The sequence below is a fragment of the Erpetoichthys calabaricus genome, chromosome 2 (assembly GCF_900747795.2).
Source record: "Erpetoichthys calabaricus chromosome 2, fErpCal1.3, whole genome shotgun sequence".
NCBI lineage: Eukaryota > Metazoa > Chordata > Cladistia > Polypteriformes > Polypteridae > Erpetoichthys > Erpetoichthys calabaricus.
In genome coordinates this window covers 276,302,408-276,316,507 of record NC_041395.2, presented here as the reverse complement: position 1 = coordinate 276,316,507, position 14,100 = coordinate 276,302,408, and positions in this window count along the sequence as shown.

The following is a 14,100-nucleotide window of genomic DNA, read 5'->3' as shown; positions in this document are numbered from 1 at the left end:
TTTTTAAATTCTTTTTTCAATGTCTCTCCTTCTCCGAAATGTTAGTTACCTGAAAAGAAAACTTGTTTTGTAAATGTTTAAAACGGCAAATTCATTTCATACATTTATCACTAATATGCAAACCGCCTGTTTACGAGCAAACGACAGATTTTTAAAAAACCAACATCTGTTCTGGCGTTTCCCTGTAGTGTGAATGAGTGGGAACTCCTGCATCAACTGCGACATTGTTGTATTGCAAGGTGTGATTTACAGCTCCTCGGTGCCCATTATGACTTCTGTGATACTCCTCTTAAGTTTGTAAAACAGAATGAAACGGCAATATTCTGTCAACAGCATTTCATTAATTGTCGGCTTGCACTGTAATCCTTTAAATGTTAGAGGACCGCTTGGCAGCATCCTCTGAAATCGGTAATCACCGTAATGCTGCACTTCCATATGTGTCCCCTGGCAGGTTGGAGTTATGACATTCCATGCATGATAGGTTCAAGTTTACAGTTAGAACCATTTTATAAAAGTGCAATTTTCATACTGTAACAAAAAGTATCACACAGAGGAACATACTTGCATTGGTATTACAAATTGTAGTCAATGATTTTAATAAAAAGAAAAAAAAATCCTTGTTTAATGAAATGTTTTTTACCAGTCTCCTTTATACATTCTTAAAAGCATCCACCTACAGATTCAAAATATGTAGATAAACATAATGTAGATATATAAATCATTATTTACAGATAGTAACCTTTTGACAGTGCCACTTTTATTCCATACCTCATTCACTTGTCCTCTGAAGTTGGCCAAGAACTTAAAAGTGTGCCCGCGACTCAGGACACCCTCTTGCTAGGCGACACTGAAGCTGAAATGATATTTTTAGAATTGCTCGTCCACAGACTCTGCCCTTTGCAGTGCTACCCTGCCAAAAGGGTGAATCTTCCCATGTGCCAATAAAACTATTCATATCCCAGTCCGTGTAACCTTAAACCTGAAGCCTGCAGAAGTGCTCATTGACAAATGGTCACTTTACACAGAGAGCTGGACCCACTAGACTTGCCGCCTCTATAATCGTTTTAAAACGCTTTTCAGCATCTTCAGTAACAGACCCCAGTCCAAGCCCTTGGTAGTTGCGAGACACCAGTCCTAACTTAACAAAGCGTGAAAACATGATTACGCACTTTTTATTTTATCATTCAAGTCACTTCTTGCCCTGCTCAGTTAGTTACACAGGTCACTTTATGTGACCTGGAGGTGCTCTGCCATGTGGGACAGTGCAGTGAAAAGGCGAAAGGGGCAAACTGAGAAACCAGGCTTACAGAAAGCACTTTGACAGGTGCCTCATAAAAATCTGCTCTGAGCCGTGGCTGTTAACACAGAAGGAGACTGGAGAGGAGATATAAGATTTAGAAGTTTGTGATTTGAACTTTAAGCTTGACTGTCAGTTTTTCATAATTGATACACAGAAGATCTCATGAGATTAATGAGGCCATGCTGATGTTTTCAAAGACCACATAATATCAGCCTCGTCCTTACAAAGGCAAACCTCTTATAATAAAGGAATTTGTCATTAAAAACAATTGGTATAAGAGGCGAGGCGTTGTTTTCCCTCTACCTGTTTGTTCTTGATAGATAGATAGATAGATAGATAGATGGGATTAATAAAGTATCTATCTATCTAAGGGGAAATTCACATACTCCAGCAGCAGCATACTGATATAAAAAACAATATTAAATTAAAGAGTAATAAAAATACAGGTAAAAACAGACAAAAACTTTGTATAATGTTAACGTTTACCCCCCCGGGTGGAATTGAAGAGTCGCATAGTTTGGGGGCGGAATGATCTCCTCAGTCTGTCAGTGGAGCAGGACATTGACAGCAGTCTGTCGCTGAAGCTGCTCTTCTGTCTGGAGATGATCCTGTTTAGTGGATGCAGTGGATTCTCCATAATTGATAGGAGCCTGTTGAGCGCCTGTCGCTGTGCTACGGATGTCTAACTCCATACAGTCCTCTGGAGATGTTGCTGTCTAATTTGTGGGCTCGTTCATAGTGGTAGCAGAGTTAAGTGTTTTAAGTGCTGCTCAGTGATTTTAGTTGTTTGATGTGTTGATCAGAAGTTGGCCATTGAGTTTATATTTCATTGTTTTGTCTTTTTCAGCTCTTCTTCCATTCATTAAAACACCTATGTGCAGAATAGCGGGTTTATCATATTTTAATTTTTGCTGGTGGCCTGTTCTTTCTTTGGTCCTACTTAACAATTTCTTTTAACAGGGGCAACCTATGCAGCCATAACTTGTTTTTTTGCAGGGGGTGGGAAGTTAGATTCTCTAGTAGAGCTCAAGTGTCCTGGTCCCTTTTTTCCCCCCACAGTGTCGACTTTGAGTTTTAATTAACTTACTAGGGGGCTTTGCTCGCCAACCCCCAAAACGGCCTGCGCTACGCACCAGCCACTTCACGTCTCTGCAGCTCTTGCTATGAAGAGGGGGGCTCAATGCACCCCAGAGAGACTCGGTCGCTCCTCCGAAACCCCCTCTTAAACGGAGATACAATGAGAAACAGGTTTTTAACGCCTCTTTGCTCGAACAGCTGCCCTCTTGCTGCTGCTGCCGTGCTGAGTGATCTGCATCTCACGTAGTGCACTTCTATGTCCATGTATTCAATCTCTTTTCACTTTTACCTTTTCATCAATATTGCATTGAATTTTGATTCCATGTTTGGAATTACATCGTGACAACACAACATATAACTGCCCGTGAGTGAATATCGTTTCTTTCTCTCTACAAGAAATGTGTCTGACAGTAGCAATCACATGAATGAGAAATGATTTCTCTCACAGGATTTCACTTTCACCAAACAACAAATCTTTTAATTCTCATGGATACGCCTCTTCATTGGGAAGAAACGCTACTTTTGTTTTCCCCAATGGCGACAGAAATTAGGCGATCTACAAATCTTAACACTATATCCAATCTTTTTTCGCTGTTCCGTTATTTCACCGAGTAATAATTTCCATTTGTTTGCGCTAATACGATCTTTGCTATCCTTTTTTTGAGACTTTCGAATTTTCGTACTTCCATTTTCTCTAACCTTCTCTGCATGTGTACCGTGCCAACGTTTTTGAATTCTTTACGACATTCTACTTTGTCATCTACAATTTTGTTTTATTTCCGGCCCCTGGCGTGGTTAAATCTCTTGGCACAAAGACTCGTCTCGCGGGATGTGAAAGTGTCTCTCTGAGAAAATCACGTCTCGTCTCCTTCCAACCTTCCAAGATTTTTTTTTTTATAATAGATGTAACATGAAAGACAAGAATTAGTTATGAGTATTCTGTCATTAATAGTCTACATATCTAAAGCCTGTGGGAATAACAATACCAGTTTGTCACGCCAGCGAAACCCATTTAATGATATGCTAATGGTTTTGGACACACTGCAGGAACCAAGCCTGGATAGGGCATGCGTTAGGTACAGGGCCCATGCATGCTCCCACCAAACCAGATTTGATTGCGGTGTGGAAGGAGAAAAACCCATGCAGACCTGGGAAGAGGGTGCCGACTCAACAAGGACAACAGTTTGCAACACGGTTTTACATGTCAGATCTGCTTGGCAGCAGCACTGGGTCACTGTGCTGGCCCATGTCAGGCCGTTTAGATTAACGTCAAATAGAGATGTCAGTCTAACGCAGGAGGAGTGCTTATTAAACTGAACAAAGCAATTGTATATTTTCATTCTCCCTTTTTAATATCGCAGGCCACTTGGCAGAGCAGGAGTTTTCTGGAGTGGTCTGTAGATAGTAAGAAGGCTGGCAATTAGAAGTGTGGAAGGTTGATCCGCGCTGGAATTAAATGCAATCCAATGTGTTAACCAAATTGCAGTGTGCCAGGTACATTTAATTTTGCACAGTTTTATTGTGTCATAACTAAAAACACATCCACCCAATAATTGATTGTGTTTTGCAATGGCACTCAATTTTTGTGTCCGTTTCAAATGCTGCACAAAAGCATGCTGTTTTTCTTCATGTCCATACATCGTGTGTCATAACTAAAAGCAAAGCAAACCTACCGCATTTCACTTAGCATCTTCTCTGAGTTCAGTTCAGCTCCATGCATTAATCCTGACAAAACAATGTGTTCAAACGGCATCAGGTGGGGGCAATGGGGAGGGTCATCAAAAGTCCGGGTAAGAGGCGTTCAAATCGCCAAGTGTGTTCACTCAGTGCTCGACGAGGTGAATATGGTGTTGACAAGGTGGGAGGTCCACCATCTCCTTGAACTGGTGGAAGCTTGCAATGTAAATGACGATTTCATTCTGTCTTTTAGACTGTTTGCAGATCAAGGCCAATGTAGTAAAAACCGCAACAGGTGGAAAAGTTCCAGCTTCCTTAGAACTAATTCAAGAGCTAATGTCCCAAAGTGCTGCATTGTACAGTTATGAAGATCATCAACCATGGCCTCCATACATCAATATTTCTAAATACCTGCTCTTTCATAACTTCTTGATATATCAGACAGGACTAACGAGAACAACAGGACAACTTTATGTAAGAGTAACCTTTTTCAGTGAGGCCTAAAGCAAACTTCTCACCATCTGGGTTAACATTGACAAACCCTATGCCTGACGGCAGAATACAGAAATTTTTAGAAGTGAAACATCTCACTATTAACACCCCCCGTCCCCACAACGTTCACCCTATATTGCTCCATCCTATATCTCTGAATGCCTTTCACCTTACACTCCAGATCGTAACCTTAGATCTTCAAATGAGTGTCTGCTTAATAATTCCAAGAGCTAAACTTAAAAGAAGTGGTGAGGCGGCCTAAAATGTGGAATAGCCTGCCAATAGAAATTTGCCAGGCTAATACAGTGGAGCACTTTAGAAAAGCTGCTAAAAATGCATTACTTTAACATGACTTTCTCAGAACTTCATTTTAGTGTAACTCTAATATTCTGTATATGCATTTAATTATCATTTTTATAATGGCTTCACAATCTGTACTAACCCCTACTTTCTCTGCTGTTCTGTTTCCAGTTTTCTGGGGTGGCGATCTGCACCAGCACCACCTGAACAAAGCACCGTGATGTCCCTACATTAATGGATTGAGGCCAGAGGTCCACATGACCGTCATCATCAAGTTCTTCCATGTGAAGCCTGGATACCATGAGGACTGACTGAGGTCATTCATGTTAGTAGAATGCCCAGAGGGGGCTGGGTGGTCTCGTGGCCTTGGAACCCCTGCAGATTTTGTTTTTTTTTTTCTTTTCTCCAGCCATCTGGAGTTTTTTTGTTTTTTCTGTCCTACGTGGCCATCGGACTTTACTTTATTCTTTGTTAATTAGCATGGCCATTTTTTTTCTTTTTTCTTCATCTTTTAAAGCACTTTGAGCTTCATCATTTGTATGTAAACGTGCTATACAAATGAATGTTGTTGTTGTTGTTCGTGTTTGGTGTGATTAATGCGTGGTCTTGATTCGAAATGCAATACAACCGGATGCTGCCCCTAAGTGAAATGTGTTTGCTTTTAGTTACGACACTCTGTCTGTGGACATGAATTAAAATTTAATACGCATTCAACCAACTGACAAAAAACATCAGCTGGCTAAGGCACTGGAATGTATAAAACGTCCTTGTTGTGCTGTACTCCTAAACAATCAAACTTTGGATTATGGTGCCTTTCTAGTGTCCACCATCTTAAATCGGTTTACTTGTATGTCTTTTTATAAGACTGTATGGTTAGCAAGGGAGTGCAGAGGCAACAAAATGCACCAAAATGGCCGTGGACATGGAGAATCCATAACAGGGGAAATGGGCTTTTGCTGGAGAGTGGACAGACAGAGAGAGGACATCAAACTCTTTATCCAAATGTGCACAGGAAAGCCACATCAGTTTTAGAAGAGAGCCACGAGGTTCAAGCAGAATTCTGTCAGATAAACAGAAAGCAGCGGTGGTCAGATGTGGTCTCCGCCTTTCTCTTTGCAGTTCCACCTGATCATCTTCTGTCATCTTCCTTTCAGCTGAGCAACTTGTCATAAATACAAGGTAAGAGATTTTTTTTTTGTATAGACCGTGTAGTGTAAGATAAGTGTGACTTTGCTGTTGTTCAATGGGTAGTCCGGGGAAGTAGAACTCCAGCTGCCATAGTGACATATTGGTAGGCCAACACCACTAATAGAATTCCACACCCCTTAGGAGAATCTTTAACATCTCCTGACCCCTCAGGAACTTGGTAAATAGCAATTGCTTAATAAAACCTGGCACCATTATGATCTGATCTGACTAGACTCTGAGGCACCATACACCATATGAGATGTTGTCATGCTGACCTAGTCACCTCCAAGGCTAAAAGATCATCAGCCAGCCAGTCAGGGTTACGCAAGCTAACCTTGTGAACCGAGTTCAGACTGCAAGTGGGGACATCTAGATGGTGTATGTTTGTTCATAGGTCCTTTCTAAAATGTGGTTAATTAAAAAGAAACATTTCTGACTCAGGCTTCTGCTTTAAAATAAAGTGTTGGGTGCACCTATAAAAGCCACACTATGCAACCACTTCTGCTCATAAAATGAGAACTACACAGCAAACTGAGTAAGGTGGACCATGCTTCCTTTTCCCAGCACTGATCCCCTGAAACTCGAGATAGGAAATCCCTCCAACATGTCCCGGGTCTCCTAGTGGAGTGCACCTGGCACACCACTCATGGTAGGTGTTAATGAAACATCCTGACCAGGTAATCCAAACTACTTTTGTTCCTTCTGCCTGGAGGAGCTGGGGCAGCAATATCTTGAAATAAAAGTTGGCCAAGACTGTTGGACCCCTCAAAAGCCTCAGTTTGAACTATTGTATCCATTGTCTCTTTATTTTGGTCACTTTCTAAAAGCTTATTGATGATGAAGTTGCAGATTGAATTGTACACCATAAAGCTTTTTGGGAGAACTGTGGTCCTGTTTCACAACCCCATCTGGAATGATGGCTTCAGTACTGCGGATGCTCCACTCACTGTTCTGCAAGTCAGTCATATAATCTCAACCATTATCTGTTGTGAACAAGGCTCTGAGGTTCTTGCACTTTTCAAATTTGACTTTTTAACACAATTTGCATAGTAGTAGTTTTGTCACGTGCACAGAAAACTTTCAAATTTTAGCATGTTCAACCAACATGGACCACAGTGGCAAGGAAAAAGTCTGCTTACCTGATATAAAAGTATTACACAAATCCAGTTTAGTGTGGTGACGTGTATATTTCAGAAGCACAAATCTTATGTTCTGTACAGTATACTATATATTCAAGAAATGCAACCTGTGACCATCAATTATAAGACACCATGCCTGACAGAGCTGTCAACCTCCCACAGCTTCTCAAATATCATGACAGTGGAATCTGCCTTGATGCTCCTGAGTTCCAGGTTCAACTAGCATCTGGAGTCACCTTTTTTTGTTTTTTAAGCAGATAGAACTTTTCCCTTATGCCAGCACAGTGGTAACTTCAGACAACACTTGAAAGGAGCATTAATCAGGATGTTCCATCCATCTCGAGCACCACTTCTGTAACCTTGTTACTGACAGGCTTATTAGCAGCAGAAGTAAAACCAAAATCTGAAAGGAACTTTATGGTGATGTAGATTAGGGATGTAACACTACAGTCTCAAACCTGCTTTACCCATTTCAGATTCGATGAGAGCCAGAGCCTGTCGGCAGCCCTGGGGACAAGGCATTAAAGTGTCCCAGCCTATTGTGAGGTCCACACACCCTCATCCTCACTTACACTAGCTAGATAACCTACACAGCATCCCTTTGGGGCTTTGCGTGGTAAACAGACTATGAGATAACACTAAGACTCAAAAGACAGCAACAAAGTGCAGGGTTTATGTTTGTACGCAATCTGCGGAGCAGCACAACTAATCACTGTGCAGCCCCAGAGTCGTGTCATTGATGAGAATTGTGAAATAGTTGAAGGTACTGAAGTGTATGACTGTGTGTTTTGTGATGTCACTTATCTTAGGTTATTGAGATGAATTTTTCTTGGAACTTTCAAAGGTTTGTTTTTCCCAATTAATTTTACAAGAATATTCCGGGTGTTGGCTGTTGAGGTCATTGTACTTCTGAGGGATGATCTCACTTGGCTTTGTGGTTTGTCCCCGACTTACTGTGTTTGGAGCCCAAGCAACACTCTGGAGTCATGAGGATTACTTTATGTGCCAGGTATTTATGAGAGTGATCTTATGATAGTAATTATGTCCTAATAATAGCCCTCTGTAAGATAAACATAAAATGCCACCTTAAATAAACTGTATTACAGCACTTCAGTTCTATGCATTACTTTTGTTCATTCTCTTCAAGATGACTTTGACATATTAGTGGATCCATCCTGTTGTACGTCGCCTTGAAAGCCTCAGGTCCACATTGTAAAGTTTCTTGTGTGGTCCCCACCCCACACCCACTAGTGACAGCCAAGCTGTTGTCTGGCTTTGTTTTCAGAGTTTGGTCAAGTGCAGGGTGCAGGTGATGGACGTGAACGAAGTGCACTTGGCTGCCTTCTAACGCTCCATTTGGATTAGTGGTTATGCACATATTCTTCTTACTGATATATTGAATTAAAGGTAAAAATATGAATTGTATGTTAAATAGTCTTTTGGTTTATTATAACGGGTTCCTTCTAATGTGCCATTTTTATTTATAAAATACAGATCTTCTGTGTGGTGTCTTTTAAATGAGCTCTTTATGTTGTACCGCATATGGTCTGTTGGATGAACAAATGTTTTTCAGAGAAGTCTTTTGCTGAGAATTTTTGACATCCTCTTATTTTTATAGAATTTGAATTAACAATTATTAAATCGCTCAGCATCCTTTTGTTGAGCCGTCCTTTCACAGGGGAGCTCCATCTCAGTAAGAAGCTCACACATGTTGTTTTCATGACCTGTCTAAAAATTGAGATATGCAAGGGTCTTGGGAGCTAGGAATTGCCCAGAGATTGAAAGCAATTGCTTCTAACGGAAAGGCTTTACATAATTATGAATAAAAATGTTGAGCAAAGCCATTTACTTGTTCACTGTTCCTTACAGATGAAATCTTATGACTTTGACAAGGGGATGAGTACTGGGACTTGATGATGAAGGCTGTTAACATGTCGTGATGGTGATGTTGGCATGGAAGTCGGAATTAAAGGCATCGTAGCTGGCAAAATTCCCTCCTCCAATAACTGATATCCATCCTCTTGATTTGAAATGTAAGCTAAAATATACAGACTTTATGATTTGAGGATGTTTTGTAAGAACAGTCCATCTGGAATTTCACAAAGAGGAATGCTATAGTTGGAGTGTGCTGCATAAACCCCCCATTGTGATATAATAATAAAGTTTAAACGTGCAGACTGGCTTGGCAGGAATAACGCAAACCCGTATGCTGGAGTCCATTATGATGCTGCAGTTAGAAGACTTGCTAGTTTATAGTTTATGTGGCATCCTAGAAACTTCACCAAGTAAATCTGAGGGGTGTTTATTTGACTTGCAAAAAGTAAAATGACCACACAGGAGTGACAGTAAGTACAGTTTTATGATTATGTTTATTATAAATAGTGTGACCAGACATTCTGTATTTATCACCCAATATACATGCCCTGCCTTATTTGTAAATCTTATCTTTTATTTTGTATGTGACTCATTTTTTATTTAAGTAGCTTATGCACTTGTACCCAATGTGGCCATTCATTTATGTACACCTAACAGGAGTTCTTTTCTTCTCCTTTTAACAGCATACCGTTTAGCTCAAATGCACATTCTAGAGCTCATCTTTTCACAGATGGTAACGCTATTTCTTTCTGCCTGACATTTTCTCCAGTTGACATACAGGTTAGATGAAGTGATGTTGCTAAATTGGCCCTAGATGATTGTGTGTGCCCGTTTGCTTGCCCTCTGATCGACATAAGATTGTTTCTGCCTTGTGCCCAGTTACTGCTGGGATAGGCTCCAGCTACCCCATGGCTCTGCCCTGGAAAAGCAGGTTAGGAAAATGAATACAAAGATGTATAGTAACAAATTAAAAACAGACCATACAGCGGTGGCCAGCATTTGCTTTCATTTATGCTTGTCTCCAGATGTATAACTAGCTATTGGGCAACTCCAAAACTCTTGTGGGCAGTGATGGGGACACCTTGAAGTATGTAGCTGGGTGAAGTTGGCTACAAGATCCAAATGTGAGTGGTGAGTTGCATACCATGGATTGTCCAATATGGGTAGCTAAGATAGGACCACCCCAGGCTGTTCTTGGCAAGGATATGGATAAGCACCTCTCAGAGGAGGCAGTGTAAGAAGCATCTCATGGGTGTGGATCATGTTCTGTAGCTGAGCTCACAGTAATAGTTACAGTGGCTATAAAAAAGACCCCCCGCCCCTTCAAAATATTCACATTTTGTTGCTTTGCAGCCTGAAATGAAGACACATTCAAAAAATATTTCTCCAGGTGTAGATACTCAATGGAACTTCATAACCGTAAAGTGAAAGATGTAATAGCAACAGTTCAGGAAAAAATAATTTTTTTTTTTTTTAAGGAATCCCCCCCAGCCCCCATGTATTAGTAATTTGTGGAACCACCTTGTGCTTTAATTACAGCCATGAGTCTAATGGGATCCTTCTGTACCAACTATGCACGTTGTGATGGATGGCTGGCAGCTCAACCCGACCGGGACACCCCGAGAAGGAAAAGATGGAGGAAGGCAGCAACTTTTGGACACTGCCTCCCCCCAAGACACTAGATGGCAGCTCCCCTGGAGTATACTATTGCCCCAGATTCCTGCAGGGTATCCTGGGACTTGGAATGTGGTTTCACAGCCCTGTTGGGTGCTGTGGGTTCCACCAGGGGGAGCTGTCAAAGGACCGGGGAAGTCATACTTTCCCTATAGCTTGGAAGTACTAATAGATGATGTGGACAGGAGCGCCAAAGTACTTCCGGGCTGACTAAATAATTGGGAGTTTTCCATCTTATCAGGAAGTGCTGGCAAGTCCCGTGGAAGGAAGAACAGAAGCACTTCCGGGTCAGGCACTATATAAAAAAACTACTCAAGACCCAGCAGGTGAGCCAGAATTGAGAGGAGGGAGACCAAGCTTGTCGGAGAGGAGATAAAGAGAAGTGTGTGTGCTTAGTGCTTGTTATGCCTGTGGGAAACGGGGACGGCATTGCCCACAGGCAAAGAAAAATAAAAGTTATTTGTTTTGTCAGTGTGCCTCCTGTGTCGGGTTGAGCACTGGTATATGGCCAATCATCTTTACAGAACTGTTCAAGCTCAGTCACATTGGATTTCCTTTTGGCCTCAGTATCTTCAAGGTTCTTTTTATCAAAGTTCAAATTAGACTTAATGTGGCCCTTCTTGAGGAGTAGTGCTTTTTTCTTGCAACCCTCCAGTACAAGCTACATTTGTGGAGCATTTGTGATATAAATGTAAAGATTATTGTCACATACACACAATGACCACTCATTGCCATAAAGTCCTGATACTCTTTCAAAGTTGCCATTGGCTTCTTGGTAGCCTGTCTGACCGGTCTCCTCCTCACTCTTCTATCCAGTTTGAGAGGACGGCTTGATCCGGGTAGGGTCCTAGTAGTGCTAAACACTTTCCACTTTTTAATTATGGACTTTACTGTGCTCCTATGGATTGCTAAAACTTTTTAAATCTTTTTGTATCCATCTTTTGAATTGTGCCTATCCACAACTTTATCACTGAGTTCTTTTCAAAGTGCCTTGCCACCACTTGTCATGTGTTTGCTTTCAGTTGTACTACCAAGCACTGGGATGCTCCAGGAACAGCTGGTTTTATGCTTACAGTGGACCACTGGTGGACGCCAATTACATTGGTGTGCAATGGAGAAGGTGATTACTTACACCTGACTGAGTTTACAAGTATTTTTAGGAGGGGTGATCCTTTAACCATCTCAGTGATTGGGATGTTTACCTCCTGAACTGTTGCTATTATACTTTTCACTTGGCTGTTTCAACTTGCATTGAGAAAATTCAGCCGGAAAAATATGTTTTGTGTGTCTTCATGTCATGGTGCAAAGCAATAAAATGTGAATATTTTAAAAGGGGGGGGTGATTCTTTTTCTGTACCCACTGTATGTGGCCCCAGTATTTGCACTGTGAAAGGTAATGTTTGTGCTGTACTTGGTATCTAGTCAGATCAGTCTAAAGTTAAAGTAGGGTTCTGCTAATTGTGTGTCGTTTCTATTTGTAATTTCCATCTAGTTGACTGTGTCTAGTTTAAGGACATATGGATTGCATCTTTGCTCTTTACAGATGGTGATGTCTTCTGATCTGACAGTTATTTCCAAGATTGGAATATTTTACAGCCGAGTATGACACAGCTCCACTTCTCCAAACCTTTGGTCATAGTCTTGCCTTAAAGTGAGTAATAATGTTTGTGCATGTGAGAGAGTGCCCGCCTGAAATGAAGAAATAACAGGAACTCTGAGGCCTTTGTGAGTTGGATCAGCTGACCTGTACAGAAGCAGCAAACAGTGGCTCCAGAATGTGAAGCAAATTCTTTTTAAACAAAGCTTTATGGTTTGCTGCTCTCTCTAGTCCTCCATTCTCACTTATGGCCATTTAGTTTTGAGATGTGATGGACAGAACTGCTGGTTGTATATACAGTTAGTTTAGGTGCAGGATAGATTGGCTCATTTGCTACAACTGGATGAGTAATTTGAGAGCTTTAAGTTGACATGCTGTTCTTCCAGATCAAGAGGCGTAGTTTGAAGGAATTTGGGCATCTTAGCAGGATGTCTGCAGCCACATCATACAGAAGATGGATCAAGGAGGAGACCCAGCAAATTCCCAAGGAAGTGTGTCTCATAGTTTGGTTGGGAAGTTCCCATATTGCTTTGGGGAATAATTGCTTGAGTCATGGAAGACTGATCTGAACAAGTCAGCCTGTGGACCACTAAGAATAGAGGGTCAAAAATGACACAATATGTCTGAGAAGCAGGATAACCACTGCATGTTATACATTGTCAGTTCCACACCAAGGTCTCCTGCATCAATTTGCAGGTTATTAAAAAATGCATTCGCCAAGGTCTCCTGCATCAATTTGCAGGTTATTAAAAAATGCATCAAATTCGCCATGATATACAGTAAATGCTTGCCAATTCACTTATATCTGATAACGGTTTCTCTGGAAGTCTTACAATATAACTGAGACCTGGAACAAAACTTTTACATTATATCTTCTGGCTGGGCCATATTGTCACTTTTTAAAACTAAAAAAAAAAATAGCATGAGAGGCACAATCTGTGCACTTAGGGAGCGCTGCAATGTGTTGTGGATTAGAAGAGAGATTATTCTAAATTATTACACAAGATATTAACACTTTTATATCAGTTTGAAATTAGCTAGAGAGATATGAAAATTCATTTTAAATGTATCTGTAAAATGTGATGTAAACTTTTTCTTGTTCGCAAATGTATAAATGAAAAGATTTCAATTATATGTAATTTAAAAATTGAAATGGGTTTCCTAACTCCTCACTAACCATGGAAAACACTTCATAACAGAAACAGTTTAGTGCTTCCACTGACGAACCTTCACTGGCACAGCAACATTTACTGTATCTGTAATACCACAAAGGGTACTGAACAATTACATTATTTGAGTAAACTGATCTTCTAACTGGAAATATTTAAAACTCGCTGCATTTTAGTGTTTCCAGGGATCCCAGGTCTCCATTTTCCATTTTGTATTTGCTCTTCTTTTTCTGCCATTCATACACCTAAATTTCAGTGTTAGTTCTCCATGTACTGCTCTAATCTTGCTCTTGAGCGGCCTCTTTCAGAACAGAACCTTTTTGCATTCACTCCAGTTCTCCATCACAAATAAGCTGAAATGGCATTAGCTGCCATAAAGTCAACTGTGTATATTGAGGCAGTAGACTTTGACTGGGGTAGGAAGTAAAAGCATGCTTCCCATGTCATCACGATACTCCCATAAAACAAGCTTTCAGGAAAATGTCTGATGCCTTCTCAACTGTCATACAGGGTATTGTTTGATGTTGTCTTTTCCTGTGTACTTTCATGATGCAGCCCTTTTACAAAGGGTTAATATTTTTATTTTTTGTGTGTGTTCTAAATAAATACAAA